Here is a 22,127-nt window from a genome sequence, read left to right as displayed (position 1 = left end):
TATTTAGAATTTATTGGGGTTTTTAAAATCTCTGAGTTTCTTTTAATGCTTTACTTTCATGCTTAACATCTTCAGTAATAGGTTTAGTCTATGAGAGAAAGAAAAGCTAGATCACCATGAGACAAGAGTATAATCCCTGACATTTTATAGTGAATTTATTTTCAATATACGCAAGTGAGCAAATGAAATGCAGGACTGCATTACAGATTTTTCATTTCACACAGCTAGTGATGTGGATGCCTTTAGCTGGAAAAAATAAGAAACAGCTTTATTTTTTCAGCAGTTTCAAGTCATTCAGCTGGTTGTGAACCATTTCCAGTTTCAGCTGGAGTTTGCAGAGGGTGTTTTGCACTGAAATCCTGAATGGGTCCAAACTTGCTGTATGTCTTTTTACCAACAGTCCCTTCAACTTGTAGCCTTTATGAAGGTAATGAGCTGGAAGTGCTCAAAGGAGCTCTGTTGGGAAACATTGCATGCCTGGTAGCGCGTAGCTGACTTTTCTCAAAGATTTACGGTATGACCTTAGATAAGAAGTAAGCTGTGTATGTGTGGAATTTACTGCTTGTAGTGCTTTAATTAACAGCAGGTGCTGTGCTCTAAAATAGCCTGGGAAATGATATCGTTTTGAGACACTTTCTTGTGAGACACTTTTGATGTTTGTGGGACACCTATCTTGTTTTGATATGTGTGGGGCACCTGTCTTGTAAACAAGTGTGCTATATAAGAGAGGGCTGCTGCCCTAATAAAATGGAGCTGTTTGAACTCACACTGAGTTGCTGCTTCCCATGCGGGCGGGCGGGGGTTTGTCTTTTCCCTTTGCCGACTGTTGGGGTGACCCTGTGTCCAAGTGTTTTCGAACAGAGCTCCTATTAAAAGTATGGACAAACAAAAAGGTGAGCTTTTTTTTTTTCATTTTCCAGTGGACTAACAATAATCTTCTCTCTTGCATTGTCACATCATCCCTTACAGAGATGATTTATCCTCAGGCCCAGAAAATATATATATAGTTCAAAGTATTTAGTCTTTTGCTGCTTGTCAACAGACAAGATTGCACCAAACATGAATTTCAGTTTCTCACTCAAAAATGTATATGGAAATTCCACAGCATTTATTATCCTCAAATGACTTGGGAAAAAGAGTCTAAACACCTGTGAGACTGTACCTCCAATTTACCTGACTTTTCTGTAACAGGTACTTTCTTTCTGTCATATAGCTAGTGCAAAAGCGTCTAGGCTTCAAAGTTCACTTATTGACCAAGCGAAGCAAAACATTGTGCCTCATTGTCACTTCTATTCACCTCTAAAGGTTTAGCTTCAGAACATGCCTGGCATCTGCTTGTGGCCCATGAACAGATAAAATCAACAGAATGTAATGCACACAGTTGGAGTTAGACTTCAATAAACCAGAGAAGAATACAAGGTGTTTGAGCAGAAGAATACTTGAAGGGAGCGTATAAACAGGAGGGGAAAAGACTGTTTACTTGGGTTTATAGTGATAGGACAAGGGGGAATGGTTTTGAAGTAAGACAGGGGAGGTTTAGGTTAGATATTAGGAGGAAGTTTTTCACACAGAGGGTTGTGACACACTGGAACAAGTTGCCCAGAGAGGTAGTGGATGCCCCATCCCTGGAGGCATTCAAGGCCAGGCTGGATGTGGCCTGGTCTAGTGGTTGGACACCCTGCACACAGCAGGGGGGTTGAAACTAGATAATCATTATGGTCCTTTTCAACCCAGGACATTCTATGATTCTATGATTCTAAGACTGAAGATTCCATGATGGGAAGATATCAACTTCAGCTTTATTTAAAATCTCAAAACAAATGCAACATTTCATCTTAGAAAAAAATATATAGTTTTGCTAGGCAGGGATTTTTTTCTTCTCTCCTGTGGATCTTCATATATTTACTGAAGAAAAGGCTTCCATCAAATACCTAGAAAGAAATGATGCTTTTACATACAATAGGACATAAAATTCATTTGTTCACTGTTTATCTAATCATCTGATAACACAATGTTTAATGCTCAAATTCTTCTACTCATAATCTACTCTTAGCCTTCCTGGTCTGTAAATTGAACAATGCCTTCACATTTGAGGAAAACAAACAGAATATCAGAGAACCGTGAAAGTTCAAAACTCAGAGAAGTGAACATACAAAACAGTGAAATGCTGAAATACAAAAGAACTTTTTTGAATAAAGTGCTATGTAAAGTTCAGAGATTTTTTTATGCAGAATAAGAAATTAATTTATAAACTGGATGTACTGAACTGAATATCCATCTTTTGGAGGCAGGGGAGAATGCCACATTTCAACTGCATGTATTCATTAAGAAATAGAACTACACTGTGAAAAATGCACATAAAATAATTAAATATAGAATCTGTAAGCAAGATGAACTGAGGCATGTAAGAATTTTGGTTTTATTTAGAATATAGGGGAAAAATCACAAAATTTGTTCCATCAGACATAGATGTTCTCTTCCAGTGAATGCTACTATTAATCTAACACAAAATAACATCTGCCGCAACAAAGAACTGACATTTTAATTCTACTATTTTTCATAGAGGGTGTTCCTTCTATTATGAACACTTTTGAAAGGTACTGAATTGTTTTAATAACACTTCTGTCCTTAAAAAACAGGTGAGCAGTTTTGTTTATATTAGCAAGCAATTAATTTTCTCTGCCTTGGAAGAAACAGGCAAAACTAAATAATAGAAAGAGTAGAAATAATAGTAAGACAATCAGATTTAAATTGACAAAGTTAAACTGGAAGAACAGTAAGTACGGTAACCATGGATATTTACTAGCATCAATAATATAATAGTTTGATGGTTATCATACTAATGAAAGATTTTCGTTATTTGCATATTGTCATTACTTCTCACCATTGGGATTTTCCGAGAAAGCAGGCTGGTTCCAAGAAAGCTTGCAGGTATCTGAAGGACGTTAAACATCACAAGTTGCTATATATCAGTCTGTTCAGGATAAAGAGAAATACTGAAAAAGATTTTTCATTTTCTTAAAACATTCATGATGATAATAATGGGTTTAATATCAGCAAATAGTGTTCTTTCATGACTATTTATTTCCCAAAATAGATTAAGCAGTGAGAAATACATTTCTACTAACCCTCTGGGAGAAAAGTCATCAGCTATGTACTCTTTTAAAAGCTTTTGATTCATTAAATTAAAAAAGAAGCGCGGAACAATTCCTAGCATTTAACAAAAATTTTACCATCTCTTAATTGCTGAACAAGCTAACTCAAAATGAGCTGTAGTTTCCACCTCTACTCAAGGGAAAAAGAAATGTGCTCTCGGGAACATGAGATCAAATTACATATGCTCATCATACAGCTCCATATAAACTAATTCGGCCGTTCTTCTATTTCAGCTGATGTAAAAACTCATCATTTTTAATCTTGTCAATTTCTACTAGGGAAGAATGAATATATAAAACTTACAAATACATATATATGTATATATTTACATATTGTAGTATATATTTTTTAATTAGATATTTTTGATTCTGCTCTCTGGGTTGCTCTGTACACAACAGAATTGCACATAACAGAATTGCATTGGGCAACACTGAAAGAGTACTCATAATAACGTAGTGCTCTTTTTACCACTAACAAGCCTGTAATAAGCAGCTGCACTTCCAAAAGGGAATTTGAGAAATAAATCTGTCCTTGACACAGCTGGCTTCATGCACTTGTTACTCTACATTAGTGTGTTGGTATCTTGTCAGAAATCTGTATAGTGGCAGTCACAGTCTTATTCTTGGTTGATTCCAGGACTATGGTCAGACATCCTCCCCAACATTGCACTGTATCGCTAGAAAGCTAACTACAATTAGTTCATTGTTGATTGCAAGTCATGATGAGCCACCAAAAGATGCCAACCTTCAGAAATCCCACCTCCTAATATGAAAAAAATTGTATCTTTTAAACAGTGCATTTTCAGTAATTGATCATTTAATCTGTTAGAGGAAAGAAATATGCCAGTGTGGTACACCAAAAATTATTTCACCATATGCAGAGTCTTCTTCCATATACCACCACTGAACACCAGAGAGCAGTACCAGTCACAAGAAGACACAGAAGAGTCAGAAAAGGATACTGGAAATAGAAGCAATAGTTTTCAAAGTTTTAAAACTTATATACATATACACATATATCTTTGTATTTTAGTACATAGATATTTTATCTTTAAAAATTGCGCCAGTAAATATTAAAAATTAGAAGGGGGGAAAGTGGGTTGTAATGATGTATCTGATAAAGATCTAATCCTGAACAAATTTACCAGCTGAGCAGGACTTACCTCTGCCATAGCACTGCTAATTTCATACAAGCTACACAAACTACTTTCAGCTGGTCCTTAAACCCAGAGATATTATTAGAAAGCTAAAATATTCATTAAAAATGATTGTTACAAGACCTCCTCCTCTGTATGTTGGGAACTGTGGATGCACATCATCCCCAGATAAATATACATCACTGAAACTTCAGTGAAACTTCCCCGTAACTTTCTATTCCATAACATGCAGCCTGATTATGGAATCAGAGAATGTAAATTCTAACATCCACTCATGCTAAAAACAGGAAAGTTGTTTTGCCTCTCCCCAGGACAGCATGTGACTGTCCTGGGGAGTGCAAGAAACACTTAAATAGTCTGCATTTCATTCCTTTCACGCTGAATGTACACAGAGGTCCAGAATCTCAAAAACTTTCATGGAAAGGTTCCTCATAGGTTCACATGAACAAAAGAACTAGTTAGACTTGGCCTAATCAGCCTAGAAACAAGACAACTGAGAGTGGACAGAATTCAGGCCTGTAAAACCATTACTGTCATAAAGACGACAAACATTAGCTGGTCTTTCACTAGCTTGCTCAGCATAAGAACTGAAGGACATCAAATAAACACAAGAAGTTAAAAAGTAAATAAAATAAATAGTACCTTTATTCAGTGTGTATTTAAGCTGTGGAGCTCTTTGCCATCATTTACCAAGTGTGCCAGGATACTCAAGTTTAAAGGAAGCTGCTCAGCATCATCAGGATACAGGGATGCATTTGGTACTCATTAAAAACTTTAAAAAACAAACAAACAAAAATAATCACAAAATATCTGTGAAAATCTATGAGCTGTAAAGACTGACAGATTGGGACAAAATGGGGGGCATGAGAATTGTCAGAAATGCTTGTCTGGCTCTTGTACACTACCTGAGGCACTCAATTTAGTGTTTGTCAGACACTGTACTAGACGGACCTTCTGTCTCACTTATTAAAGCCATATTTATTATATATACAACAACCCATGGAAACAGTTACACCGACTGCATAGTGTGCCTGTGTCACGGCCTGCCTGTGAAGGGAGAGGAGGTGATCAGATTCACAAATACCTCTGGCTAGGCTAAGGTAAAATGACACTCAAGGTCTATATATAAGGGGAAAAAACATCAACTTTAATAGGTAATTTCTACAAAACATTTATCCTGTCGGCACTGGCCCTCCCAAAATTATATCTGCCTAAGCTATGTGGTCTTATAGGAACTTCAAGTGAGCCTTGAGTTAATAACCTTAAGAGAAAGAGAGAAAAAGATAATACCAGGATCCATTTGGCCTGCAGACAGGGGCATTCCATGTGGCATAGAATGAAGGAAAAGGAGAGAGGGGCAGCGCCCCAGCTCCTATCTGTAGTAACCAAGGAAATGAAGAAAGAATGCTTCCCTCTAGCCCTTATTTATGTCTGAAGTTGGCTCCAGTTCCAGGGCTGGTTGAGACTCCAGACACCAGCTAAGACATTGGACACCGTCCCATGACTTGCCCATTTCTTGGGCGTTGTGCTGGATTCTTCCAGGAACGGTTGAGACATCAATCCAATTAAGGGAAGGAACACCATTTCCTCCCTGCAGCATAATTGTTTCTCCGGGCATTGTCTGAGCTCGCACTAACAGTCACTTGGGGCTTGTCCCTTACAGCCTGCAATGCTGCTCCCACAGTAGGCATAAGCACGGTCTGGCCATAACAGTACTAATTGCAATATCACTGGTGACGGAAATGAGGGGAAAACACCTTTCTTGAATGTCACTAAATTAATCTGAATTTCAATTGTTCTCATTATTAAATGAGGAGCTGATGTAGCTCATCATGCAAGTTATTTAATGATTTTCCCCTGAGGCAATGATATAGTTTATCATAAAATTTTGACAACTTTTTTATATAACTTAGGGCTCAGCATTCCTTAAATAACAAAGTTGTTGTCTATAATAATTTAAGAATAATTTAAGAAATTAAAACTCAGAAGACAAAACAGTGTAAATAACCTGTGTAATTTTTGCAATAAGAAAGTTTCTCTCTTCTGAATAACATTGTCACAAATTGAACAGCATATTGTAGCAGTTATGTTCAAATAAAATTGAAAAACACTGATAACAAAGGGAGGATGGAAGTCAGGATGAAAGGTAACTTAAGCATTGGAAATTGCTGATACATTACTATTGGCATATTGTTCTCTTCTCAGTGCCTTTCTCCAAAGTACATGGATCAGACTGGATTTATAAACTACAGGAACTATGTAACACTAAAGAATGTCTGTATCTATAGAACATCACAGTCATATTCTTCATATTCAGATAAGGCTTGTTGATTATCCTTACTTTTATTTCATCAAATTCAGAAATGTTACTTCATGTTAGCTTCAAATTTCTGACTGTTTCAAAGTGCTGCCAGGAAAATATTCACTCAAAATTTAAAGCATAATGAAAAATAGCTTTATAGGGCAGTACATCACACTTGAGTTTGAAAGCTTAAAAAGGCAAGGTCTGAGCCTTGCAAGGTACTTCGTGGCTCAAACAACTAGACAGAATGGAACATTCCTTAAGGACTGTACAAGTAGCTTGCTGACTCACACAACTAGCCCTAATGGCTGTCTGCCTCATTGACTCAAGTTTGAAGATGTAAATCTATGCAACATCACTTTGCAGAGATAGAGTGATGGGCTGTTTATCTTCACTTCCTCTCATGACTACTCATGGCTGGTAAACATCAGAAAAGGGAAGAGGCAGTGCATGACCACCAAAGCCCCACGTCAAAGACCCTCAAATCTTCTAGACATAAGTAGAGTGCCACCCCAGTGGTAGTCTCAAACCAACAAGACTATATAACAGAGAACATGCATGTTTACCTTCACTGACCCAACATCCACAGATGAACATCCCAGACTCCTGACAATGCTGAATCCAGGAATAGTGAACTATATCTGTCTTTAAATTTCTGTCTCTCTCTCTTCTTCTCTTTCCTCTCGGTTTGCCCTTTTTGGTGGGATTCCAAAGATTGACCTTACTTGCAACCCACCAAGTTGGAAGAGACAGGTAAGTATATTAGCAGTATATTAAGCAACACCATCATTAAAAAAAAAAAAGATGTCAGTTAGAGGCAAACTAATCCTGAGTAGCACAGACACAATTTGAATTATTAATAATTCAGAAACACACAAAGCAAAAAATCATTATTGTAAGAAATAAGGACCCAAAAATCTCACCTCGCATGAATGAGAATGGTGATAATAAAAATTTTAGAAATCACATTCTCAAATGCTACTGAATGGTATCCTAATACTTTGTATTGGAAATGACTAAAATATACTTTCTACACGGAGGGAAGAAAAAACTCAACACTATAGTAACTTAAGGACTATCATTACTCTCATCAATCAACTCTATGGGAAATGTGCTTCATCTTAAAGAGATTTTTTTCTATATATATATTAGAGCTCAGAATTGCTCTGAAATTCATTTCTTCAAAAATTCAGTGTCAAATGAATGTCAAGATTGCATTAATATTTTCAAAAAATTAAAAATCACATGTAAGGAACTCTGCTTGCTGAATGATTTATTTAAACATCCCAAATTAGTTAAGTAGAAGTTTATTATAAAAATATGTAGAAGCATCACTGAAACTTCACTCTAATAAATAAGGCAGCCTGCAGAGAACTAATACTATCTTAACCAGCTACAAATCATGTTGTTCTTTTCAGTCTTCCAAACTCTTATGTAATTCTGAGAAACTGTTTATAATTGTCTACTTCAAAAAGCCAGAATTATATGTTTTATGTTAAATGGCCTTAGGTAAGTTGATAAAGCTCATATGTAGTCAGTGTTATTTTCAGCTTCTATTGTTCAGTTTGACCTATGATGTTTGATTTACAAAGGTATGATATTTAACAGCTACAAAGGTATGGTATTTAACAGTTGATCTGTAGATCAGAATATTTATCTGAATGAGATTTAGATACATCAGTAGAATATATGAACTCACAGTAAGCTGTCCAAACCAGCACACTTGCAGAGTCTTCCAATGTGTTCTCAGGAAGAGGAATAAACAACCATCTACAGCCCAACAGTTGGCCAGTGATTAAGCTATTAATCCTGTATTAAAAATGGAGAAACCAAGACATTCAGAGGGGAAACTATTTTTGTCCCAAGTCACACTGTAAGCCAGTGATAAAACTGAGAACAGACAAGCAGCAGAAGCCATCGTGATGATCTTCCAGCTTGTCCTCCAATTCCCAGTCTCAACCATGTCTCTACATCAGTTTCTGTTTGAAATAGAGCATTTTTGAGGAAAAAAATATAATCTCAACTATTTCAGACTGCAATGACTAAGAGAGAAAAATTAAATAGAATCAGCATACTATCTTCAGTCATAATCCAAACTACCATGTTGCCTAACATAGTAAAATAAGAGGGTTTTTTCCTTCATTTAAATTTTATCTGATGAACAGCCTGTGTTTTTCTTCAAAAGTCAAGGTTGATCTATTTGAGATTATCTGATGGAATCTTTTATATTCAGAACTGCCATTCTCTTCCGTTTAATTCCATACAACTCAATAGGTCTTCATTCTTTTTAAAAATATTTACATTTGCAAAGGTTTGGTTTTATAATATAAATAATGGAGATTAGTGTCTTTGTTTCAGCTGGGATGGATTTTTCTTCAGAATATCTGGTATGATGCTATGTTTTTGGTTCTAGGAGAAGAAACAATGTTGATAACACACTGATGTTTATAGTTTCTGCTAAGCAGTGCTGTACAGAGCCAAGGCCATTCTCAGCAAAGGGAGCAAGGAGCTGGGAGAGAACAGAATTAGGACAGTTGACTTGGGGGTACTGCATACCACATGACATCCAGTGGAAGGAGTTCTGAAGGGAGTGGGAGTTCATCTGTCTTTTCTGCTGCTCAGGGAGCTAGCTGCACACTGGTCAGAAGCTGGAGAGCAATTGCTTGTGCATCACATGTTATACGCATTCAAATATACTTATGTATAATCATAACTATTATCCTTTTCCTTTTCTCTATCGTAGTAAATAGTTACATCTCAACCCATGAGTTCTACTTTTTTTTCCCCGATTCTCTCCCCCATCCCACTGGGACCACACAGCATGACTGTGCTGAGCCACCTGCTGGGTTAAACCACATCAGTCAGGTATATACACATAAAGAAGAAAACTACTCTGATAGAAATATATACAAAGGATTTTAAACTAATTTCTTGCTTATATGCACTTATGTTACATAAAGGACTTAGTCTGATTTCAAGTAATCAATTTATATGTTTTAGTCTTGGATCTACTTCTTGGTTTCAACACAAGATGACTCTAAAATGACATTTCATGTTTATTCTAGTGTGGATTCTGCAAGGCAGACATCTCCATTATCATGTAATGTAAAGAATATCTCAGTGGACTATCCCATACAACACTGTTATTATAGAAAAAAAGAGTAGTAACCAGTAATTCATTTTAGACATCTTACCATATGAATATGCATGTAAAAGTGAAAAGTAAGCTTGCATCCCAGCAAATAATATGCCCCTGAGGAAATGCAAATTAAAGATAAAAGTCCACCTTCAAAAATTACTCCTTTACCTGTCCGTTTCCATCTAGACTAATAGATAGCTTGGAAAATTCTCTATACTTTAATTCCCCTAGCTAGCTTCTCTGAAATTCACATCACAGGAAATACCTGAAGTCATAAAAACTGATTTACAACAAAATTCCCTTCTGGCTTGATGTTCCACATTGTGAAAGACAAGAAGAAACCCTGAAAAGACTTGACAGAGGGCTCTGGTTTGTCTACATCATCCCCTCCAGCAAATGAACTGTCAGGGTTGGGCAACAAATCTGAAGCATGTCTATTGTACTGCAGGCCTGACTCATCATTTACAGTTGCTCTTTTGCACACACAGTGTTGTTTCCATAAATACACCCTGCATATAAATGGCAGAAGACCTCCATACCCTGTGCTCTCAGAAAAAGTAATTTGATCCAGTAGCTAGAATCAATGGATTCTACAACATGCTCTTGAAATCTAATGTAAGTAATTAGCAAATTCACAGGTTCACTAGGGATATAAAAAGAAGAATTTTCTAGCACAGAAGAAAATGGAAAAAGTTGATAGTTTTAATAGATTTATGCAGTTAATCATGCAAGAAACTCAATACGTCAAAGAAAACTAAGTAATATATGTCTAAATATCTGAAGTTTTCTGATTGTCTATTTGTATACAGACTATACAGTCTGTAGACTAAGTCACAGTGTTAATTTTGTTGGACAAATTACTATAATTACTAAGTAAAATAAGTGGAAATTCAATTGCTTTCCTTGTCTACAAATCCATTCTCTGAACTGATCATTTTAGCTGAACTTCATATATTTTGGACATAGAATTTTGCCCAGAAATTTGGAGTAAATTCTACTGGCAGACTTATTTAGTTTTTGTGCCTTTGAAAGGCCATATTCTTTCTTTCTTTCTTTCTTTCTCATTGCATGTATTGCAATCTCTGTAGCAGAAGCTGAAGACATGAGTTCTTTTCCTTTTTGTCATTATCATTATTTGACTTTCTTTGCCTCAGAGGTTTGCTTGAGTAGAACTGAGTAACAATGCAATAAGACATTAAGATGCTCACTCTACATCTGTCTGTAAACACTAAGTTTATCAGAAGAACAACATTTTGGGTTAAATATTCAGATAATTTTTTAAATATTATAATGTTATATTTAAAAATTAATATACAAATACAAATACAAATATAAAAGAAGTTTTGAATTTTTTCAACAATTTACAATACTTAGCATAATACCTGCTTAAAAAAAAACAAACCTTGCTCATTGCCATTCCATGATGCTGTAAGGTCTTGACCTTATCTTGACTATTTCAGTATTTTATGTCTAATATGTCTAGTTAAATATAGACTTTGGAGCTCAGTTCTGGGCAAAAGCTTTAGCCAGTCTAGATTTTCAATGAATAAGCAAAAAAAAAAGTTAAGGAAACAATATCTGCATATATGTAATCTAAAATGTTAGCAAGCAAAGGCTGAATACTCTCTAAAGAAATATAAATACAGGACTTTAATTAATGTGAGTTTCTTAGGCACACATATAAGTTGGCTGTGACACCATCAGGTCATACCACATAGTCTACAGATCACAATTCATTTCTAATATGAATTATTGATACTTCTGCTCAAACATTTCTCTGCCTTTTCCATGAAAGAAGCAAATCTTGCTCATTTTAAGTGTACTAAAAACACTTTATAAATATGTCTGTGGTTTTGTTTCATTCTTTTTCTAGAATATGCCTTGAACTCTTTTTAGCAGTAGCTTAAACTCTAGACATGATGAAGGTGCTTACCAGGCAGACATCAGTGGTGTATGAAATACCCAGTCATTTGGTTTAGCAACTAAATAATCCTGATTATGAAATGCAACAACCCTTACTGCTTATTTGGAATCCACAGTACCCTTTAAACATTAACAAACATCTCTAGACTGAAAAAATGGACATGAAGATTTCACTACATTCTGCAGTAAAATGTGACTTGGCTCCAAGCAACAATACAAATACTAACTGTTCTTAATTTCCAAAGAGCTTCTCTCTTCCAAGAGGAGGAAACAATTTTCCATTATCAAACAAGCACCTCTGATCTTTTTTTTTCTTTGAAGAGCATAAGTGATTATTTAACAAATCTTTTTCCATTCTGTAGCTATCACTAGTATTAAAATACTTCAGTATTCCAAGTTGTAGTATGTGGGTTACTCCAAAAGTAATGCCTCCTATTTATTTCCATGGAAACTACAACAGGTACAGTCAGCACAGAAACTCTACTTGCTTGAGCAAATTCTCAGCTACAAAACACTATTTATCAACATTTCCTTCACCATTAGCTATGCATTTTCACCAGCAATGAACAAGAGCCTGCATGCCTTGCTTGTAACAATCTTCATGGCTGTACAAAACGTTGTCTATCTTTCATGTTGCTGAAACATACCACTCTGCCTCACTGTGCTAACATCCATTATCTCCATGAATAATCATAAAATTATAGAATGGTTTGGGTTGGACTTTAAGACCATCTTCCAGTTTAAAAACAATTTCCCCTCATCCTGTTGCTAGCTGCCCTTATAAACCGTTCCATGCCGAGCCTTCTCTTCTCCAGGCTGAAGAGCCCCAGCTCTCTCAGCCTGTCCTCAAAGGAGGGTTGCTCCAGCCCTCTGATCATCTTTGTGGCCCTCCTCTGCACCCGTTCCAACAAATCCATGTCCTTGTGTTGGGGGCCCCAGAACTGGACGCAGTACTTGAGATGAGGACTCACAAGAGGGGCAGGATCACCTCCCTCGATCTGCTGGTCACAATTCTCTTGATGCAACCTAGGATACGGTTGGCCTTCTGGGCTGCAAGCACACATTGCCAGCTTGTGTTGAATCTCTCATCAATCAACACTCCCAAATCCTTCTCCTCAAGGCTGCTCTCAAGCCATTTTCTGCCCAGCCTGTGTCTGTGCTTGAGACTGCCCCAACCCAGATGCAGGACCTTGCACTTGGCCTTGTTGAACTTCATATGATTGGCATGGGCCCATCTCTCAAGTCTGTCCAGGTCCCTCTGGATAGCATCCCTTCCCTCCAGAGTGTCAGTGGTTGCAATTTCTTCCACATGGAGAAATTCAATGACACACTTTTGCTTCATCTGCACTTCCATGTCAGATGCGATTTTGTCACACTGCCCCTCTGCTGCCATCTGTCTGATGCCAACACATTGTAACAGTATTGGCAGGAAGGTTTGGCTTCTACTGCTATACCACCAACATCCACCTTTGATGTTGTGGGCCAACATAATAAAATAAGAAGCATTACTTTTGGAGCAGTCTTTGTGTAATGTGGCAGCATTCAATGAAAATTATGGTTGTACAGAACCATTTGGAACTTCTTTTAGCAAGTAATAGTATTTAAACATACCTAACCTCACAGAACAAGAGCTGGGTCTCTATAAACTCTGTCTAATGGTAAATTTTATGAAAAGTGATTTTCCTGCTCAAAAATTTTTTTGAATTCTTTGCTCAGGCTGCATAATGTTGTTGAACAAGGTTCATGAGACCACGGTTCTCTAGAGAAACAGAACAGCCTGAAGATAGCACATTCCTTATACTTGGAAAAATGAGGCACATGTCACTTGATTCAGACCCTAGGCAATAACTTTTCTTTTGTTTGTTCTCCTAGAGTAAGATGTCAGAAATCTTTATTACTGGCCATCTATCAACATCAGTGCAGGGATTATTACTCATCAAAACTGGCAGAAGTAAAAGCAGACTGACACCAAAAGAATAGAAGAACAAAAAGATAAAACAGTTACATGCAAACACCAAAATTGCTTAAATATCTCTAAGAATGAGAAAATCTGGATGTGAAGATGTTCATTTCAAAATGAAACACTTTCCAAAACCTCATTTTACTCATTAGCAACCTTTCTTCTCTCGTTATAAGATTATATTAACTGCAATTTACATTACCTCCAAGATATCTACAGGTAAAATTTAACTACCATATTTTTCTTTGTTTTGCTTGCCCTTGTCTCTCTCAGCCATTAGAACACTGATTCATTTGAAAAAGTATTGCTCAGGCTTCAACTCAAGCAAAAAAGGAGGCTGTTTTTCTATCATTTTTGGAATTTGGAGGTAAACAGTCTAAAATGAAACTCAAAATACCTGAGTTATCTTAGTTGTACTATCACAAATGCCAAGAAAATATTTTCTGTCATTAATTAGTCCATATATTATTGTCACTACGTTAGTTCAAATGAACGGGTCTCTACAGTAGGCCTTAAGGTTTTCACATCATTCCTAAAACAAGTGGCTTTGATAATTTAGTTTAATAAGGTTTATACTATCTATTTTTCTCTCAGCACAAAATATGAACCTATCTGAAAGGCATATAAGTTTGCTATAAGGTTCACGGCTGAGGAAAGCCTACCTCAAGTTCTGAAAACTTTCAAAAGCATTGTTTAAAATGACAAGTTTATTGAAACAGAATAGACTGTCTCACTTGTATAGAGTTTCTTTCCAAACATCTTCAAAGGCCAGACTCTGCTTGGCTCCTGTGACTGAATGCTGTGCAAGACAATTCACACCTGTGTATGGTTTCCATTCCTTGCATCTCCTGCTTCTACCTCTGCTGATTTTCTCCCTGATCTACATATTTAATGTTTTATTTTTCTTCCACCACATAATCATGAGGTAAACCCATCATAAGCAATACACATTTTCTTTGGTTAAGTTAGCTTTCTGCAGATTTAGTGAGCTCTCTTTATATAAGTCAGTATGAATATGTACGTTAAGGGAGATTGCTGAGTTGTCTCAAGGCAAAGAACAGACCTTGAGATCAAGCATCAAGATATAGGGAGCAGATTCCCCCCTTCTACTGGCAGCAGACTATTTCCATGCCTTCAGTTTCTTCATGAAACTAAATTCTAAATGAAGCATTTCACTGTTGGCCACTACACATCCTGATTTTCTTGATATCTGGAATAAGACGTTAGTGTCTGAATTTCAGGAACAGTGAGTAGCATGGTACAACATGAGAGAAGAAGGGAAAATAGGAATAGAACTCTGTATCAGCTTGTAAATTTTTGTTAAAATGGAAGCATGTCAAGTACTATATAAAACAGGACATCCAACAGTATACCATAGAATAATATTATATGGAAGTCACACTGTATTATAGTTTAATAAGAATCATTGAAATCTTGAATTATAAATCAGAAATGCTGAGTTTGAGTTTTGTCATAGATTGGAACTACATTTATGAACAAATTATTATATTTAAAATAATCTTAGGGTTACTTATCTGTTTTTAAAGGAGCTGAACTAAATGTGGCTGATTAAATAACCTGAACATGTAAAATGACTTCTGCTCAAGTAAACTCAAGTCTCAGTTATTCTTCATTTCAAGTGTCCAAACCTGGAAGCTATGTTTTGACAAAATCTTTCCGAACCCTTCCACTTTTGAAAACTTAAAAAGTTCTGCTAAATTTCATAGAAGTGTTGTAGAACTTATCAATTTATCTTCACCTCTCATTACAAAAGTCAACATAATCATCATGCTCAAATCACATCAGACATGTATCTGGGAGCTGTACAGGCTCAAGGTTACTATAAGATTCCATCAAATCCCAGATATTTAAGAAGAGATGTTAGAAACACCATAAGAGATTGGATTTCCACGCATCAGAAGTGTGCAAATATCTAAGCACAAATGTAAAACGGGCTGAAAACCAGAACTTGTCATCTCTGCTCCATAATCACAATCTAGGAATATACTGTCACCCTGACATTGTAAGTAGTTTATCCCTTCTCTGCTCCGCTTTAAAAACACATTTAGAAACTAAAACTACCACAGGCTATTGTTTGAAAAATCTGACATGGCCTGAGAAGCAGCAGATGACAACAGTTTTTACTGGAAGCCTAGAAAAATTATACAGAGTAGCTGAATGGAAAGACCTGTATACTCATCATCAGCCATCATCTAATTAACAGAAATATATCAATCTTATGGAAAATTGATATCTATCTCTTAGAAAAAAAAAAGTCGATTTAGAAATCCTTACCTTAGGACCTTATCAATTTTATGCTTCCAATATGAAAGAAAATGATAGGTTTTACAGTGTAGAGCTGATTTTTAGTTAAAAATACTATTCTTAATTTTCCAATTTTAGTAATTAAATTACAACTCCTCATGCTTTCAACATTATGAAATAAAATGTAATATGAAAAATTAGGTGTTGGCTCTCTTGCAAAGGGCGGCTTAAACTCTGGGCATTTGTAGTCTAAAGCTGTATGCCTCTGTCCTTTGTAGGTAAAAGTTAAGCAATAATTTCCTCTGATGGCAATGAAAGTAACTTAATCAAAACATAAAGACAAATAAAAAACATAGGAATATAATCCCATTTCTAGAAATGGCATGAATAAAATGCAAAATAAAGAAAGCAACAAATCTATTAACCAGCAATAGGGTAACTATTAGATAATGTTCAGTTTGTGTTCAGCAATCTCTACTACTTTCTTATGCTAGAAGGAATCAAGGCTAGTTCTTCAGTTCCTGAAATAGAAACATGTCATCTTAAAAAAAATAAAAACTATCTTTGCAGTAAGCGACCTTTCCCCAAAGATCACTTTACAGTGAGAAATATTCTGAATTTCTTTTGTATTTTGGTAATCAGAGATCAAAATGTTCACCTTAATTTTTCAGATCATGCCAACATTAAGAAACGACAGACAACACTGATTCAAAGACCTTGCAGTGGTCGTCAGTCCTGCTCACAGTACACTCAGGAGAATCTACTCCAAGAAACCTCTTAAGAGCGGTGAGAGAGAAGTGAGCCACAGTGAAGGTAAAATAGCACACCTCTCAGACACCTGTAGTGGATGCACACGTCCCACTTCTGTTTCTCATCTGCCTGCTTACATAAGGTTTCTATTCCTACCCACTCTGTGTTTCTTATGAAGAAGGTTTTTGTCCTTTGCTAGTGGTGTCTTTTGTACAAACTGTCAACAGTATGTTTCAATTCCATGACAAAAAAGGTGTCCCTGTGTGCAGTTCTTCCTCTGTTGACTTTTATTGTGTGTGTTTGTTATTGCGTTGTTTTGCTCTGAGATCCAGCGAGGTAAAGCTTTTGAAGACTGGTTCAAACAGGTTTCTAATAGGCATGGCTCTGTTCATCAGATGAAACAATGAAAAATTGTGCTGTTTAATTACAGTTCACCTATATTAAATAAATGCTGAGCTATTTCTCTAAGGAGCAAGTTTTACAGATCTCCACAAAAATAATAGAATTGAAACAGGAAGTTCTCTCCTGCTCTACAACTGGAGGTTTTTACTTGCTTTAAACAAATATATTCTGGATGTCAGTTTTAAATTCTGTGCTTTTCCAAGAATCTGATTGCTACTGTTACTTATTCCTTTATTGCTGGGATAGATTTTTGTGTCTGTTTGCTGGTAGCTTGTTTTTTTCTTTAACTCCGCAGCTATCGGAATAAACCTTGTGAAACCTTTTGTGTCAAAAAGTCACCAAGGAGAATAACAGTCACAAGTATTAAAATTGTTTTCCATGTCTTCTTCTCTAGTCCACAATTATTAAATTGCTATTAAATGCCACCTATAAATACGCCAGTTTTCTAAATATCAAGTGACAGGTGTTTATAAATTGTTATTAAATTGGCTTTTAGAGCTTGCTTTTGAAGTCAATGTTACAGCAGTTGTCTGCTATGTTTATAGAGTGTGTAGTTAAAAATAAGATGCATGTATTCATCAAGATTAAAAACATTCAGGTGCTTTCTTACCTACAGATTTATTACTATTTCAGAACCATTTTGCAATCTGTATGGTATTTCTTTTAAGGAATTCTTACAAGATTTAGTGTGAAAATTTGAAATTGATCATTTGAGTTCACAAATTTTGAAATATTATATCCTGAAAATAAGTAATTAATTTTACTGTACAGAAAGGACAAACAGTGATCTGTTGTCCAAGAAAATTATCTTTGCAACAGGCTATTTAAAAATACCATACAACATTAAACTCATTTTGTTGTATTTGTTTGTGGAATATTCTTTTTCCTACAGACCAGGAAATGACAGCTCAAGGATCACACTGGAGTTTAATTTCCTATAAAGGAGCTCTACAGTTTTTAAGCCCAGTAAATAATGCATTTCTGCTTTAAAATCTTGTCTCTGAGTAGATTTTCAAGAAGCTAACAAGTACATGGATTAATGAATGTAATTCTACATCAAACCTTGTGAAACTGTGTATTCAGAGACAACAGATATATACATAAAGCAGTGGGGCTCATCACAGTTTTGTTCATTATATATCTGTGCACAGTCTGTGTACTTCTTCATCTAACACCGGCATGAATACTATAGACGACACTGACATCACAAAAGAAATGTGACATGTTTGCACCTGGGGAGGGATAACTGCACAAATCAGTACAGGTTAGGGGCTGACTTGCTAGAAAGGAGCTCTGGGGAGAAGGACCTGAGTGTGCCGGCAGACAACAGCTTGGCCATGAGCCAGCAGTGTGCCCTTGCAGCCAATAAGTTATTCTGGTATCCTGGGGTGTATAAAAAAAAGCGTGGCCAGCAGTTCAAGGGAGGTGATCCTCCCCCTCTACTCTGCCCTGATGAGGCCACATCTGGAGTGCTGTGTCCAGTTCTGGGCTCTCCAGTTCAAGAAAGACAGGGAATTTCTAGAAAGAGCCCAGTGAAGGGCCACAAAAATGAGAAAGGGCCTGGAGCACCTCCTGTATGAGGAAAGGCTGAGACCTGGGGCTGTTCAGCCTGGAGAAGACTGAGAGGGGATCTCATAACTGTTTATAAATATCTAAAGTGTGGGAGTTAAGTTGATGGAAGTGCACTCTTTTGATGGTGAGCAATAGTAGAATAAGGGACAACAAGCAGAAATTAGAACACAGGAAATTCCGTACTAACACAAACTGTGAGGATGACAGAGCAGTGGAACAGGCTGCTTGGAGAGATTGTGAAGTCTCCATCTCAACAAGGCAACAAGGCTGGTGAAGGGCTTGGAGAATATGCCCTACGAGGAGAGACTAAAGGAACTGAGGCTGTTTAATTTGGGGAAGAGGAGGCTGAGGGGAGACCTCATTGCTCTCTTCAAATACCTGAAAGGTGGTTGCAGTGAGAGCGGGGTTGGTCTCTTCTCGCTGGTGACAGGTGACAGGACAAGGGGAAATGGCCTCAAGCTGCGCCAGGGGAGGTTTAGGTTGGATATCAGGAAAAACTTCTTTCCAGAAAGGGTTGTTAAGCACTGGAATAGGCTCCACAGGGGGGTGGTTGAGTCACCATCCGTGAATGTGCTTAAAAACCTTTTGGATGTGGTGCTCAGGGACATGATTTAGTGGTGGGTTGTTAGAGTTAGGGTAGTATGGTTGGGTTGTGGTTGGACTTGATGGTCTTGAAGGTCTTTTCCAACCTGAGCAATTCTATGATTCTATGATTCTCTGGAGATATTCAAAACCCTCCTGGATGCCTACCTGTGTGACCTATTGTAGGGAATGGGGTAGGGGAGCTGGACTCAGTGATCTCTAGATGTCCCTTCCAACCCCAACAATTCTGCAGTTCTGTGTGATTCTGTGTGTTTATGCATATTTGATGTGCATACATTATTGGTAGTCAGATAATTTCTGTATCTGCTTATTTCTTTTTCTTCTACAGATGAAATCTTCTTATTTGTTGTAAAAGACTCCTACTAAAAATATGTGAAAAATAGACACTTGGGTGTGTTATTCTGAAAAGACAGAACTTTAAAAAAAAAAATTATGTAACTGCGGTATACTTGTAGTTGACTGCGCCTTAAATCTTGTTTTTTCAAAGGTCAAAATTTTTTTTTCTGTTATAAAAACTTCATTAAAATACTAAGAAGCAACATAATAGAGTTGCTGAAATAAAGCAAACCTCCACACTGCTGTTAAAGAAAATGAATGCAAATACCATGTTAGCAGAACATGCCAGAATCTCCAGTCAGAACATCATTCTTAAGAGAACAATCTATCTTCTTGTAACCTTATACCATGAAGCCATCAGTTGAGTTTCTGTATGTTCAAATCTTCACCTTCTAGAGAATCTGAGCCTTCATATAATACTTTTGCACTTTCATATTTTCAAATATAATGCAATACATTCATTTTTTTCAACAGATTCACTGCTCATATTTCTGTGAAATGATCCTGATTTTCTTTTAAGTATGGATAGGAAAAAGAAACAGATGGTACTATTATTACTGTTAAAAAATAGAGGATTCTCTGGAACTGCATAACTTACCAGAATACTGAATGACATATTTTGTTTAACTTTGGCTCTTTTGACACAGAAAAACATTAAGCAGTACAAAATATGTTGTCAACTGCTATGTCTTCTGAAACACCATCAGAGAACACAAGAAACCTTTGGACAAATGAGCATAAAGCCTTTTCTACCTGTTTGACTATTTCTTCTGACAATAAAGTTAACGTAGCTATGACACAAGAGCAGTTGAAATGAAAGCAATGTATAAAATATGTAGAAGTATCTTTTTTACTAACCATATCTTGCAGACAAGATAGAGTGTAATATAAACACAGAAGTGAGTCAGATCTGTTTGTGAAGGAAATTTACTCTCAGAGGCAAGGCATCAGTACGGGAATCCTTTAGAAGAAACTATGAATGTAATACATCTAAGAACAATTCAGGCAAAGGACTTCTCACAAACTTCTGCCAGTTTGCTTTTTAGCATCTTCCTTCTATATAAAATGAAAACTTACATGTCTTAAGTGTGAAAATTGCAGACAGTATTTGCTTTCCTTTTTCTGTTGTTTAATATCTTGATTGGAGACTTCTACTTCTATTGGATACAGTATGGATCTGGAGATGTATTAAGGCTGGGATTACCTGACAGGGCCCTGGGGAGATTCAGTCAAAGTCTCAGTCACTGCTGTGAACTGCCAGCACCAACCATACACAATGTGGGGAATGGAAAGGACAGAGGCACTGTGGAAAACCTGGATGCATTTGCTAGGGTCGGAGTGCTGCAGGTGATGATCGCCCATTGTGATGTCCGTGACAATGACATCCCTACATGAGGGAAAGTGACATACGCAGTAGTGGATTGTGACCACATGGCCCTCGCTGCTTGCCGCCAGGCACAGAGTCTCACTCTGCTGTCTTGTGCCTGCATTCCAGCTGAGCGTGTCTGTGAGGTCTGGAGCAAGCAGCAGGGATAGCCTTGGTGCTGGTCTCGTGCTCTGGGAGCTGCAGACAGCCACTCTCAGTGCTCGTCCCCTGAGCCACTGGAGTTTCTCCCCCGCCCTGCCTGGCTCAGGCAGCTGGAGCACCCAGGAGGCCGTGGCAGCAAAGGGAACCGGTAAGGGCACACCTCACCCTGGGCAGCTGGGAGGGTTTCCTTCCTGAGGGACCTGGGCACTTGTTCCTTCCCTGCCAGAGAATCATATAATCATAGAATCACCAAGATTGGAAAAGACCTTCAAGATTATCCAGTCCAACTGTCCACCTACCACCAGTATTTTCACAATAAACCATGTCCCTTACTAGAACATCTGAACATTTCTTGAACATTTTTGGGGATTGTGACTCCACTATCTCCCTGGGGAGCCTGTTCCAGCACCTGACCACTTTTTCAAAGAAATTTTTTCCTTATATCCAACATGAACCTCCCCAGCTCAACTTGAGGCCATTACCTCTAGTCCTACCACTAGTAACATGGGAGAAGACGCCAACACCCACATCACTAAAATCTCCAGGTATTCAGGTAATTGTAGAAACCTCTAAGTTCTCCCCTGGGCTTCCTCTTCTCCAGGCTACACAATCCCAGTTCCCTTAGCCACTCCCCGTAAGAACTGTGCTGCAGACTCCTCACGAGCTTTATTGCCCTTCTCTGGACACGCTCCAGGACCTCAATGTCTTTCTTGTAGTGAGGGGCCCAAAAGTGAACACAGTACTTGAGGTGTATCCTCACTACCACTGAGTAAAGGGGTGGTCAATCACCTCTCTGGTCCTGATGGCTGCACTATTTCTTAAACAAGCCAGGATTCCATTGGACTTCTAGGATACATGGGCACACTGCTGGCTCATGGTCAGCCAAGCATCAACCAACACTGCCAAGTCCATTAGTTTAAAAACACTTCCACTTGTCCTATCACTATCAGACTGTGTAAAAAATCAGACCCCTCCTGCTTATAAGCTTCCTTCAAGTACTAGATGGCTGCAATGAAGGAGATCTAGAGTCTTCTC

At 37.3% G+C, this 22,127-nt stretch overlaps 1 long non-coding RNA gene across 1 annotated transcript; it reads right to left on the bottom strand.

Moving 5' to 3' along the window:
* Window positions 1,890–20,906, bottom strand: LOC110390248. Its single transcript, XR_002433654.1, has 6 exons — window positions 20,642–20,906; window positions 8,314–8,423; window positions 7,181–7,338; window positions 4,955–5,084; window positions 2,885–2,974; window positions 1,890–1,931 (listed from the first exon to the last, which is right to left on the bottom strand). It is a non-coding gene; the product is annotated as an uncharacterized LOC110390248 (long non-coding RNA).

Source organism: Numida meleagris, chromosome Z (genome assembly GCF_002078875.1).
Source record: "Numida meleagris isolate 19003 breed g44 Domestic line chromosome Z, NumMel1.0, whole genome shotgun sequence".
Taxonomy (NCBI): Eukaryota; Metazoa; Chordata; class Aves; order Galliformes; family Numididae; genus Numida; species Numida meleagris.
Note: the sequence above shows the minus strand (reverse complement) of the source record. Positions and strands in the feature narration are given on the sequence as shown.